This window comes from Bos mutus, chromosome 9 (genome assembly GCF_027580195.1).
Source record: "Bos mutus isolate GX-2022 chromosome 9, NWIPB_WYAK_1.1, whole genome shotgun sequence".
NCBI classification, from domain to species: domain Eukaryota; kingdom Metazoa; phylum Chordata; class Mammalia; order Artiodactyla; family Bovidae; genus Bos; species Bos mutus.
Genome location: NC_091625.1, coordinates 43,924,939 through 43,938,088, shown reverse-complemented (window position 1 = coordinate 43,938,088; position 13,150 = coordinate 43,924,939).

Genomic DNA, 13,150 nt, shown 5'->3' with positions numbered 1-13,150 from the left:
TGAGCAAGGGGTCACATGGAGCCTTCCACCTTTTGGGAGATGAACATGGGGTGAGGCTTGATGGACAGGAGGAGGGAGGATGTGCAGTGCAGGAGGCCACCCCAGGAAAGCCTGGCCCCGGACCTTCTGCCTCCCCCTCCCCAGGAACTGTCACAGTCATGAGTCCCATAAGTGGGTTTCCAACCACTTCTGCATTAGAAGGGATAACACAACTGAAGCTGTTTCTGATACACCAAAGAAATCGGGTTGCATGACCACATCTGTGGTGATTTTGATATCCGTACCAGTGTGTTCATGCCTGTCCACCCCGGAGTTAACGAACCGTGGCTTGATGGTTCCTTCCTTCACATGAACTCTGTCAGAACTTCAAGACTTCAAGTATCCTTTAGTTCCTGCTGCTGCTGCTAAGTCGCTTCAGTCGTGTCTGACTCTTTGCGACCCCGTGGATTGCAGCCTACCAGGCTCCTCCATTCATGGGATTTTCCAGGCAAGAGTACTGGAGTGGGGTGTCATTGCCTTCTCTGATCCTTTAGTTCCTAGAAGAGCTCATTTGCCAAACACATGCTCTGGTGCCCTGAGTTAATGGGTGCACTTCTCACTCTCGTGGAATATTTTACTCACTCTGGCTGAACAGATGATTATTATGGTTATTATTAATATTGAGCCTAATAACAATCACAGTAATAAACATGTTTCTCAGGGGCCACTGCATGGATAGCAATTAAAGTCTAAAAGAACATAGTACCCAGGGACCCACAATACAAGCTAATCAGGCAGTTAAGGAGGATTTTTTTTTTTTTACTTTCCCCCTAATCCCATCTTCACTGTGTGGGTGGAAATCATCCCTTAAGGGATCAGCCTTAAGGCCACATTCTGGAGTTATTTCAAAGAGCCTAAGGAGGAAAGAAAAGGGAAAAAAACAAGGTTAAGGGGTGGCATTGTGGGCCCAGGAGCCCTGTGAAGTTAATGGCTGGTGCCTCACCCCAGATCAGTGCTGCCCAGTAGAAATGCAATGTGAGCCATAAGTGTAATTTTAAATTTTCTTATAGTCATCTCAGAAAAGGTAAAAAAGAAACAGGCTAAGGAAGTTTAGTATTTTCTTTAACCTAAAGTATCCAAAATATCATTTCAACATATAATCCATCCATTAATGATACTTGAGTTTCTCCGTCGTTGCTGTTGCTCTAAGTCTTAGAAGTCTGGTGTCTGTTTTAGCCATACAGCGTATTTCTCTTCAAACCAGCCACGGTGCCAGGGTAGCTACTGGCCACCACAGGGAAGGGCACAAATCAAGCCCCTCTGGGAAGATGCGGGTGTGTCACTCTGCTGGGGGCACTGCGGGTAGCTACATGAGGAGGCCCCTCTAGGGCACTCACCACAGGAATTCAGTACTGGGCACCCAAGCCAGGGAAAGCATCCAATGAGCGACCTGTCCAGCGCCAGCTGAGCAGGAAAAACACTCTTCTAGTAGAGAAGGGTCAACGATGAAAGAAGGGTTGGGGCATAGAGAGGTGAAAGCCTCTGAGATTCTGAACTTTTGTGAATCCAAGTTGCGCTCTTAGGAGGCTGGGCGTTCAGAGACAGGCCCAGGCAGAACCAAGAGAAGAGGAAATGAGGGCGGCGGGAGGGGATTTGCTCCACCAGAATCTGGCCGGGAGGGATTACCGACTTTGGGGCTTCCTTAGAGATGATCCCGTCTACCTTGGACTGGAGAGCTTGCCAAGGGAGGAAGGAGCCACCAACTGCACCAGAGAGACTTATCCTGAGGGATGAAAGGAATGTCACCCAACAACCAAGAGGAAGAGCAGACTCTTGGGCCTCCTTTAGCACAAAGACACAGCTTGGCCAAATGGATGGTGCAGTTTCTAGCCATAAGGACTTGGGGGACAGCGGGGGGTGAGGGGGAGGGCATGTCCACTCTCCCCTCCAGCTTTCTCCCTAAATAGAATTTGAAGAAACATGTTGTAAAACGATCATCTGAATTATTATCAGATGATTCTAAGTCATTAAATGCGATGTGACAGAGAGGTGCGTAACAGGCAGTGGCTGCCAGGCTCCCCCACTGCCTGTATCACTGAAGTGAATCAACCTCGAGACTGAGTAATGCAGGGCAGGGCTGCCCCATTTGGGCTGCTGCTTCCTAAAGAGAACTGGGATCTTCCCCAAATTCCAAAGGTTCAGACCGGCGATCTTGTCACAGGTAGAAGGGCTACTTCATGCCCAGCAGCCATAGGATTTGCCTTCTGAGGCTTGGGATGAATTTTCCTCAAAGGCTACATGTGTGAAACGATGCTTTAGAGTCAGGCCTTTTCAAAGGAGAGTTCTGGGGTCACAGTGGACCATGGGGACAGAGACTTCGGGCCAAACGTCAGCTTACAAGCTGTGAAGACGGCACACTGGGTGGGCCTGGCAGGGCACGACCCACTGGGTTCTTCCAGAGCCAGGGCTCCATTAGCACATTTGGACAGCTGGAATGTTTAGGTGGCTGTTGGCTTTCCAGCCGATTTCTAAAGAAATAATACATTTTTAGGGTTTGGGATTAGAAAATGACCACATGACTGACTTCCTGTAGCCCCAACGGAGACTGCAGTCTTACAGCTTGGGGGGTCCCACCCAGAGGCCCACCCTGGCTGTGTGAGTGCTGCACCCATTCCAGGCCAGCTAGCTTGAAAACCACACATCTGGCAAACAAACAGGAGGGAAGTGTGTTTCTCCTGGGTCGGCCCCGCTCTCTTCTCTCTCACAGAGGAAGTGGCCTGCTCCCGGAGTTCAAAGCATCCGCCTGCTTGGAAACTAGGACAATGCGTACTGACGTCCTGGGTTCCTTCTGCCCCATTCTGAAAGTCTGGATGCCAGGGGACAGGTAGCTGCTCAGTGGTGGTGAAGAAGAAAATCTGAACTGACAACGAAGGAGCCAGGCAGAGGAAGGCTTGCTCCAGGGAGCCTGGCCGACCCGGCAATTATTTTTTATGACATGGCAGATATTATGTTGATGGTTTCATTTCTGGTTATTACCTTCTATTAAAAAGCATCTTGAGGAAGATGATTATGGGGGCATCTTCTTCCCGCCTCAGGAATCTACTCTCAAATTTTCAGTGAACTGTTGTTTTTCCTGGACATGTTATTATGATTGTTCTTGTTATGGTTGTCATTATGCAAACTGCTAGTTGTCAAAGGGCTCTTTTTATTAGCCATTGCTCACAACCCTATTGCTTTGAGGTAAACAGATGTAGAGTGATGTCCATACAGGGCACGGAGAGGTCAAGCGCCCCCAGGAAGTCGTCTCCCGGTGAGGGCCTCCCTCCTAGAGTGCCAGCGTTTCGCCAGGGGCCAGGGATGCCCAAGGGATCCCTCTCCTCCCTCCTCAACCTCCCTGCCAGCAGCACTCTTGGGACCTGTGAACAAATGAACAACATGCCCAGGGTGGTGTCAGCATTTCCCAGTTCTGGGTCCAGCCCTGGTCCCATCCACTGGGCCACGCCGGGGCTGGAGATCTGCTGTGGGTCTCCGGAGCTTTTGACTGGCTGCATCCCAAATGAAGAGTCAGATCTTGGAACCACAGATGCCCCTGAATCCTGAATTGGAACTAAAATGCCACTGTCACCTGGCTGTCCCACCAGTGACTCATCAGGTCTAAATCAGATGTATTATCTTACCCCCCAAGCCAAAACTTAGCGCCTACTGAATTCTTTCAGTGGCATCTCCCAGTTACCCAGGGGGAAAAAAAAAAAAAAACTTAGATTTTTTAATAATCTGATTTTTTAAATTACACTTATTGCAAAAAAAATGCAGAAGCTTATAAAACAACTGAAAATATGCCCCCCACACCCAACTCTCCATCCCCTCCTTCCAATATTGGTATGCATATTTCAAGACTTTGTTCTCTGCAACCAAGAACTGTTTTCTTTTGTTGTGGTTATTATCTTTGACCCTACCCTTGCCTGCCTTCTAACAGCCATTAGTCATCAACTCCCACTAATTTTTCCTTTATGTTTCTCACATCTGTCCAATCTTTCCATCTAAATTCCTACTGCCTTATGTTCAGAATATCACTGCTCCACAGTGAAACAAGAAAGGGCTTTGGAACCGAATGATGTAGCTCTTGGTTTCTTCACTTGAGCAAGTGATGTCCCTTTTTTGAGTCTCAGTTCATCTGCTGAAAGGGAATAATTATATCTGCCTTTTTAGGTTATCAAAATGAATAAAGCTGTTAAAATGCTAGGTGCTTAATAAACGTCCACTATTAATATTCTCTTTTAAGTGGCCTCAAGAACACACTCCAAGTTAGAATGCATACAGTGGTTAGATTAATCTTTCTTAAAACACTCCTTTTATTTTGAAAGTCACTTGCTCATAACCTTTAAAAGGCTTCCCACTGTTTATAGTGTGGGTGGCAAACAGTCTTTAACTCACACCTCAGTTCTAATTCATTGGTAGTGTCTGCTTACGAGGTTGCCCCGGGCTTGGTGGGAGAGTGCTGGGTTAGATTAGCGATGTCTGCTCTGAGAGCAGAGGTAGGGAGTAGCAGGCAGCCGCGACCTACAGAATAAAGTTCTACATTACTTCATTTCCTCTACCCCTTGGAGGGTTCCCCCCTTACAGGAGTCTTTCCTCCCTCTGGACTGGTCTCCTGATCTGCCATACATAATCATAGATCCTCGGCCAATGGAAATCTCCCCCCAAGATCTTGATGCAGCTGGCTGACTTCCCATCACCTCAGATCATGTCTATTTCCCTAAAGAGGACAAGCACTCTTTATAACACTGCCATTGGTTTTCTTCCGAGCACTTCTGTGTCTGAAGCAGCTCGGTTGGTTTCTTTTCATGTTTATTGTCTGTCTCCCCAACAAGAATCTGAACATCTGAAGGCAGGAACTTTCTCTTCTTCACTGTGTGTCCCAAAAGTCTAGACCTGGCCTGGCAGCATCAGGAGCTCAGCATTGGACAACCATGGAGCCCAGGGCTCCTTTGATGAGCAAATCCTGTCTTCCCAAGCAGACTGTGACTTGAGGCCAAGGACTGGGTCTGATTTTTCTTGGTGCCCTCCACATGTAGTCCAGCCAGGCATATTAACTTGCCCAATAAATCCTGGATTAGCTGATTGCTATGGCCTTCAGGAGGAATTTTACTAAGGCATATTTGCCCAGGAATTGCATCAGATTCTATGCTCAAAAGCTGTAGATCGCACCTGTATCCAACCTGCCTTATACAGGCCACTTTGCACATCTGCTGGTGATTTCTCTCTGGACTTTCTCCTTGGTAGTTTTCACAAAATCACTTGTTGCCGAGTTTCCTGTTTCCCAGAGACACCTGATAATGTGCGGGTTACTTGTGCCATGTACATTTTGAATATTCTGGTTTTCTTCTTTCTGTCTTAATATCATGTGTCTACAGGAATGAAATGATCTAAAGGGCTTAGAATATTAAAATCCATCCTGCAAAGAATAGCATGGCCCTTAGGGAATACTGCAGAACAGGAATGATGGGTAACATGAAATGTGCAATCTTTTTTTTTTTTGCCAGTGTGAGCAAACTTCCAAAGAACAAATGATGAAAGATTATTAAGTCCCCTGTGTTTAAATATATTTTCATTGGTCATTTTTCTACTCCCAGACATCTTGTTTTAATTGAAGTTTTTTCTTCAGTTTATTTATGTCTGAGATCACATAACATCAACACTGAAGAGCACATTATGAAGGAAAAATGTTTTCACATTCTACCTCTAACAATTGTTTTTGTTTCCTCCCAATCTTTCTACATATGCATATTTTTTACATAGTTATAATCAGACGAGGGCTTCCCAGGTTGCACTAGTGGTAAAGAACCCGCCTGCCAATGCAGGAGACATAAGAGACATGGGTTCAATCTCTGGGTCAGGAAGATCCCCTGGAGAAGGAAATGGCAACCCATTCCAGTATTCTTGCCTGGGAAATCCCATGGACTGAGGAGCCTGGCAGGCTACAGTCCATAGGGTTGCAAAGAATTGGACACGACTGAAGTGACCGAGCATGCACGCAATCAGACATGTTTGAGAAAGATAAATGTTTTCTGCTAAAGCCAATAATAATAAATGTAAGAAAGCACCAAATAGTTTTACTTCCTGTAATAAAATGCTCATTCTTTCCCCAAAGTCTAGGTTTTTAATTGTTGACCTTGAGCAAAGTCCAGAGGTATAAAAGATCAAGGAAGAAAACGATGGAAATGTCTAGTAAAGGATGCCCATACCTATACAGAAAGACATTTACTTGTTCCTGTCCTAGACATATTCCTACAAGTTGCAAAAGATAAAATGCTTCACTCTGCCTCAGTTACCATAGAATTGGCTTCCTTGAGTTTTAAATGCCTGGAAATGATCTAAGTCAACCCTTATTATTTGCAGATTCTGTATTTGCGAATTCATCTACTTAATGTTTATTTGTAATCCCAGGATCGATGCTGGTGGTACTTTTGTAGACATTTTCGGACACACATGTGCAGAGCAACAAAAATTTTGAGTCACCTGATATTCGTATGTCAGCTGAAGTTGAACAAGGCAATGGTGTCCTCTCATTTTGGCTCTGAGGCTGTAAACAAGTGACTTTTTTGCAGTCTATCTCATTCCACATTATGTGCCTCTTTGTGCTTTTTGTTAGTAATTTCCCTGTTTAAAATGGCCCCATACACAGTGCTGAAGAGCTGCCTTGTGTTTCTAAGAGCAAGAGGGGTGTGATGTTCCTTACAGAGGAAATACATGTTAGAGAAGTTTCATTCAGGCGTGAGTTATAGTGCTGTTGGCCATGAGTTCAGTTTTAATGAATCAATTTCTATTAAGTTAGGTGTCTTTAAAAAGAACCACACATAACCCAAAGTTGTGTATTGATCAGTTGATGAAAATGTTGTGACCAGAGGCTAGCAGGATCCTAACAGTTGTGTCCGACACTTTGTGACCCTATGGACTGTAGTCCAGGCTCTTTTGTCCATGGGGATTCTCCAGGCAAGAATATGGGAGTGGGTTGCCATGCCCTCCTCCAGGGGATTTTCCCAACCCAGGGATTGAACCCAGGTCTCCTGCATTACAGGCAGATTCTTTACCATCTGAGGGAAGCCTAGAAGAGAACTAATGCTGATCCTCTTGAAAAATCATGGGAGTGTTTTCAAATGACTGCATGGATCAGGTCTGGACGGTCCTGGCTGTCATTTTGGTCCATGTTAGTCCCAAGGGAAAGAAAACCCAGGGTGTTCTAGGCCAGGCAAAATCGGTCATGGTTCGTAGACTTGGAATGTGCAGGCACTCCGAACCAGCTAAGAACGGTATGTTTCAGTAACCCTATAGAAACAGTGCTCTCGTTCATTCCTGTCATGTACAGGAGGTGTCCTCTTAGTAAAGAAAAACCAGTATGTATAAACTAAGAACATAACAGCTGCTGTTCATTGAATGTGTATTAGGAACTAGTATTGTTGCAGATAACTCTTCAAACCATCCCAGGAGGGAGGGCATGACTAGTCCCAATTAACAGATGAGAAAACTGAGCTAGTTTTAAGAGATCAGACCATTTACCCAGGTGACCCAGCTCTAGCGGGAGGTGGGGATGGGACTGGAGCTCAGCTCAGCAGGACTAAAATGCCCACATTCCTAACCACTGCTCAGGAGGGTCATGACTTGCTTGCCCTGATCCTTCCCACCAAGTTCTGTAACCACGAGGAGCCCCAGTGTGCTGGAGGTGTGATCACTTTACTAACATCTGTTCTGATCACTTCTCAGAAGCCTATTAGCCACGGTGGAGAGAACTGTGACTCTGCACTCCAGAGCGATGAACTGTAACTCTGGTTCTTCTCATACTACATTGTGGTGGCAAATTCTAGGAGTTTCTAAAAATAGGTGGCAAATTCTAGGAGCTTCTAAAAATAGCATTGGGACTTCTGCTTTGCTACAGAAGGGATTATTGTGACCTTTCGCCTAACAAGGCCCACCTCCTGAGGGTGACAATTTCACTGCTTCGCATGACATTTGGTTTCCCTCACATGTGGCCTGTCGGATTATACTTACAGGAAGTCAGAGAGAACCTCTAACCTCCTGCTCTATTTTTTGCTTTTCATTCTCTTTCTCTTCTACTCCTCACCCTGCTTTTGGTTTCTTGAATCTTTGAGAATCTTCTTGAGACCCCCTCCCCCACCCCGCTCACAGCCACAGTAAGTGTGAGCTGGGGAACGTGTGTCCTGGGGAGGGAAAGGTGGCCAAGTGACAAGGGCCTGGCTTCCACTCACTCTCTCTGTCTCTCACCCACTTCAGAGGTAGGACTGCCCCCAACCCAGCCCCAGCTTCACCAGGGAGGTGCCGCCTGAAGCAAGTCCTTTAACGAACGTCACCGCGCGCCTCCTGGCCCCAATCTGTAAAAACCGGGTGGTCACACCCGCCTTCCCAGTGCAGGTGCTGTGGGGATTAATTACTTTCTGTTGGTGCTTTGAGATGGTCGGATGAAAGTCTTTTCTGTAGGTGAGCCTTGTGCTTCTGAGATTCCCTGCTATCCACGCTCCACCAATGTGACTCTTCAGTGGGGCAGAATCATGTTGATGAGGTACAGGTGAAATAGGACCCATGTTCAGGGCAGAGCCCCAGATTCCTAACAGAGGTTATGCAGAGATGCCTCTTCTGGTGATAGAACATGCACGTTAAATATTGCTGGGGGCGGTATGGGGGAGTCAGCCAGGTCCAGCTAAACATGACACAACAGCCTGCACATAACCTTTCAAATGTGTGGTGGCATTGCAGAAATCCCCTCTTTCTAGCATCTGTGCCTTAATGCTTGTCAAAACCACCTGATTAAAACAGAGGATTTTGATGGAAGTGGAAATGGTGTTCAAATCATGGGCAACTAACACCATTCTCCACGAGTCGTCCTCCATGCTGAGCCAGCCTGGCTCGCTGTGTCCTGGGGACAGGGGCTCCACACAGACACTCTGTTCTTCAGTAGTAAAGCTCCTCTGTGTACTTCCTCCTCTCACCAAGGGCACCATCCCTGGTAAGAAGCCCCCACCAGGCGACTCAACCAGCCCCCTGGCCTTTCTAACATCTCTTGGGCAATTCTTTTCGGCCAAGAGATCCGCAAATATTTTCTACTTCCACTGAAACTTCAGACTGAGAGGGCTGCCTTAATTACAGAGGAGTTGATGAGATTGTGGTCTGTAAACACCAAAGAGGTGAAAAGTCTGGGCTTCGGAGACAGGAGAACGCAGTTCAAATCCCGGTTCTACCACAAGCTATCTGTGCATCCTTGGGCAGGCCTCTTAACTTCTCTGTGCCTTAGCTTCCACATCTGTAAAAGTGTGCTCCTCACTCGACGTGAGGGTTAAACGGAAGACTATACATAATCGTACCCGACACACTATAAGTGTGCCAAAAAGGGAAGAGAGGGGGTGGTGCTGGGTGATGATTCTGGTTTTCAGAAGCTCATTTTTCTTTTGTATCACTTGGCCATGTGAATTATGCTATAGCTCATTGCAGAAAACTCCAAGGGGCGGGTTGACTTTTCTGGGATGTGCTTGCCTTACTTTAACCCTCAGCAGTGGGTCTGATGCCTCTTCCTGAGACAGACTCACCTCTGGCAGTTCTTCTCTGGATGCTGCCTCTCCTCTGCTTCTTCCAGATGCTCCCGAATTCTTTGGGATAAAGCATCTGCTCAGAAGTGCAAGAGGAGAATGGTATCTGCCAGCGGTGCCCACATCACCCACCCCTGGGCCCAGGGCTGTGGCCCCACTCACGGGGCTGCTGTGAACTGAGATGGGGCAGAGAGGGTGGAACCTGAGGCTTTGCCGGCTTCTCTGCTTTCTAGCTCACTCTAGGCCAGGCCTGCATTCTTCGTGCACGTTTGACCTTCGATGTATCTTGAAGCTGCAGTTTTTAAAAACGGAGCTACGTAATAAACTTACTTAAAAAAAGAAATCCCACAGCACCTCAGGCCACAGCGCTAGGCCACAGATCTTGGTTAAAAGCATGCATAGCGTGTGGTGGTAGTTGGATCTCAGTCATCGAAGGGCCCTTCAAAAGCTTTCTGAGGCTGTCATCACAGCAGCAATGGCCCTGTCTGGAGAGGCTGTGCCCCGGCTGTAGGTTCAGATCAACTGTCCCTCCCACCCCCAGGCCACATGGCCCCACCTTTGAGGGTGTAGACCTAGAAACAAGTACTAGGTCTGCTGGGACGCCTCCTTCGGCAAACTAAGCTGGGAGAAGACAACCAATGCCATGGTTTGAAGGTGTGTGTGCCCCCAAATTTGTATGTTGAAATCCTAATGCCCAGTGTGATGTTTCAGGATTGGGAGGTGCGTAGGTTGTGAAGGTGGAGCCCTCATGAATGGGATCAGTGCTGTTTAAAAAGAGGCCTCCAAAACCAGAACTGAAAGAGACACGTGTACCCCAATGTTCATTGCAGCACTGTTTACAATAGGTAGGACATGGAAGCAACCTAGATGTCCATCAGCAGACAAATGAATAAGGAAGTAGTGGTACATATACACAATGGAATATTACCCAGCTATAAAAAAGAACACATTTGCGTCAGTTCTAATGAGGTGGATGAAACCGGAGCCTAATATCCAGAGTGAAGTAAGTCAGAAAGAGAAACACCAATACAGTATATTAATGCATATATGGAATTTAGAAAGACCGTAACGATGACACTATATGCAAGACAGCAAAAGAGACACAGATGTTAAGGACAGACTTTTGGACTCTGTGGGAGAAGGTGAGGGTGGGATGATTTGAGAGAATAGCAGTGAAACATGTATATTACCATCTGTGAAACAGATCACCAGTGCAAGTTCAATGCATGAAGTAGGGCACTCAAGTCAGTGCTCTGGGACAACCCAGAGGGATGGGTGGGGAGGGAGGTGGGAGGAGGGTTCAGGATGGGGGGGACACATGTGCACCTGTGGCTGATTGCATGTTGATATATGGAAAAAACCACAATATTGTAAAGTAATTATCCTTCAATTAAAATAAATAAATAAAAAAAATTTTAAAGGGGGCCTCCACAGTGTCCCAGCCTCTTCTACCATGAGGCCACAAGTTTGCAGACTGGAGGACGGCCCTCATCTGACCATGGCGGCACCCTGACTGCAGACTTCCAACCTACAGAACTGGGAGCTGTACATTCCTGGTGTTTATAAGCCACCTAAGACTGTGGTGTTTTCTTATGGCAGTTCAAAGCACTAAGAAAACCAGCAATGTCTGCCCCCTCTGAGCCTCCACTGAAAGATCATCCATTCACCCAAGAAGAGTTCTGTGCTCAGGGGAGAGGAAGGCAGCGCTCCACACCCATGGTTATTCACTTAGAGCAATCATTTGCTTTCAGATTGTGTCTATTGTTTCAGAAGGAAAATATGGAAAACACAGAAAAGTACAAAGAATATGAAGCCACCTGAAGCCTCACCACTCTGAATTACAAATGACTACTGAAGAAGGAAGAAGCCTGGCCAAAGGCTGGCCTCAAGCCTCACTCCTTCACTGGCACTGTCATCTTAGACCAGTAATTTGACTTCTGGGGACCTCGGTTTTGTCATCTTTGAAGGGAAGCCATTACATGGATGAATTCTAAGGTCTTGTGTTGTGGAGGCTCTTCGCCGTCTCCTGGAACATCCTGCCAGATGTCTGGGGTCTGCTGCTGACGGAGGGCACTGCTGAGTGTGGGGTGCAAGAGAGCTGGGTGCACCTTGATCCCGTCACCAGGATCCAGAGGCCCCTGGCTCCTATGTCTATGAAATGGTGAAACCACCACCTGTCTTCTCCAGCACACAGAGCTGCTCTGTCAAATGAGCACATGTACTTAGGGGCATCTAGAGAAGAGTGCAGCCCTTAAAAATATGCAAACAAGAGAATGGTCAGGTCATGTGAACAAGTGAGTCCGGCCGCTAATGGAAAGTAGGGCTTGACTCTGGTATCCATCCTGTGTGCACAGAGATGTCCTAATCACCGTAATCAAGAACTCAAATGAACTTACCAAACAGGTGAATGGGAAACAAGAGAGGCAGTTTCAGAGCCTGGCTTTCGGTAAATGTTAGCATGACAGCCGCAAAGCAGGCAGTGCTTCGAGAGCAGGTGGGAGACGAGGAGAGGTTTCCTGGCCCCTGCCCTTCACCTTGGTCACTGACTCAGTGTGAAACAGCGCCTGCAGGGAGGAGGAGGGTTCTCATCCTAGTTCACAGATCAGCCTGCGGCCACAGTGGGGGCAGTGAGCTGAGTTCAAGGCCAAGGATGACTAAACAGCCTTCTCAGCATTAATAACAATAATACTTGGCATTTATCTGGTTCTTTATGCTTTCAAAGTGCTTTATAATCATTAATTAGTTAACTAGCACTCACCAGTACCCCTGCTGTCTGCCTGCTGTGCTGAGCAGACAAAAGAGCCGTGTGGGACCTGCTGGTTTGCAGGGGGGATTGCAGAGGCAGGGAAAGTGAGGGCTGGGGCTTGTGGGGTGAATGGGGGCTGGTGGTATCAGCATCAAGAACTAAATTTGGAAGGAGATGGTTATGAATCAGTGCAAACAGATGTGGGCACATTCCTTGACAAGAATGTCAAGCACACAGGCAGGGATGTGACCTGCATTTGGACAATGGGATTCTGTCCTCGGTAGGTTAAGCACGGTGCTTTACTGGGGGCTTAGGATTTCCCTAAAATCAGACTGTTCCAGCCCCTGCTGAGTGAGATGACACCAGATATGGGATGCGTCTGTGCCCTTCTGTTCTTCTGGACATTCATGGACTGGGTCATTGCAATGCCCCAGTGGGTTCTAGGGTTCTGCACGTGGCCAAGATCCAAACCTGCTGGAACTGTTTATCCAACTTGCCCTGGATACGAGGAGATTAGCCTTCCTGCAAAGGGTTAAAAGCAGGGTGCCTCCTGGAGGCTCAACAGTGATCCTGATGCTGATCACTGTTGGCAGAAGGTGGGGTGAGGTGAGCTTTCTCTCCTTCACCCGCATCCTGAACTTTAAATAGTGGCGGGGAAAATCGCTATGAGGTGTCCAGGACTAGATAAAGCAGCAGAACCCGCAGGTGTAGTCAGGGGAGCTGTATGTACCAATTGTCAGCTCCCTGCTTACATGGAAATCTGATAACTGTTGTACTTAGAGAGTAGAAACCAAAGTCATAAGCCAAATAAGTGACCAGAAGAAAGCGA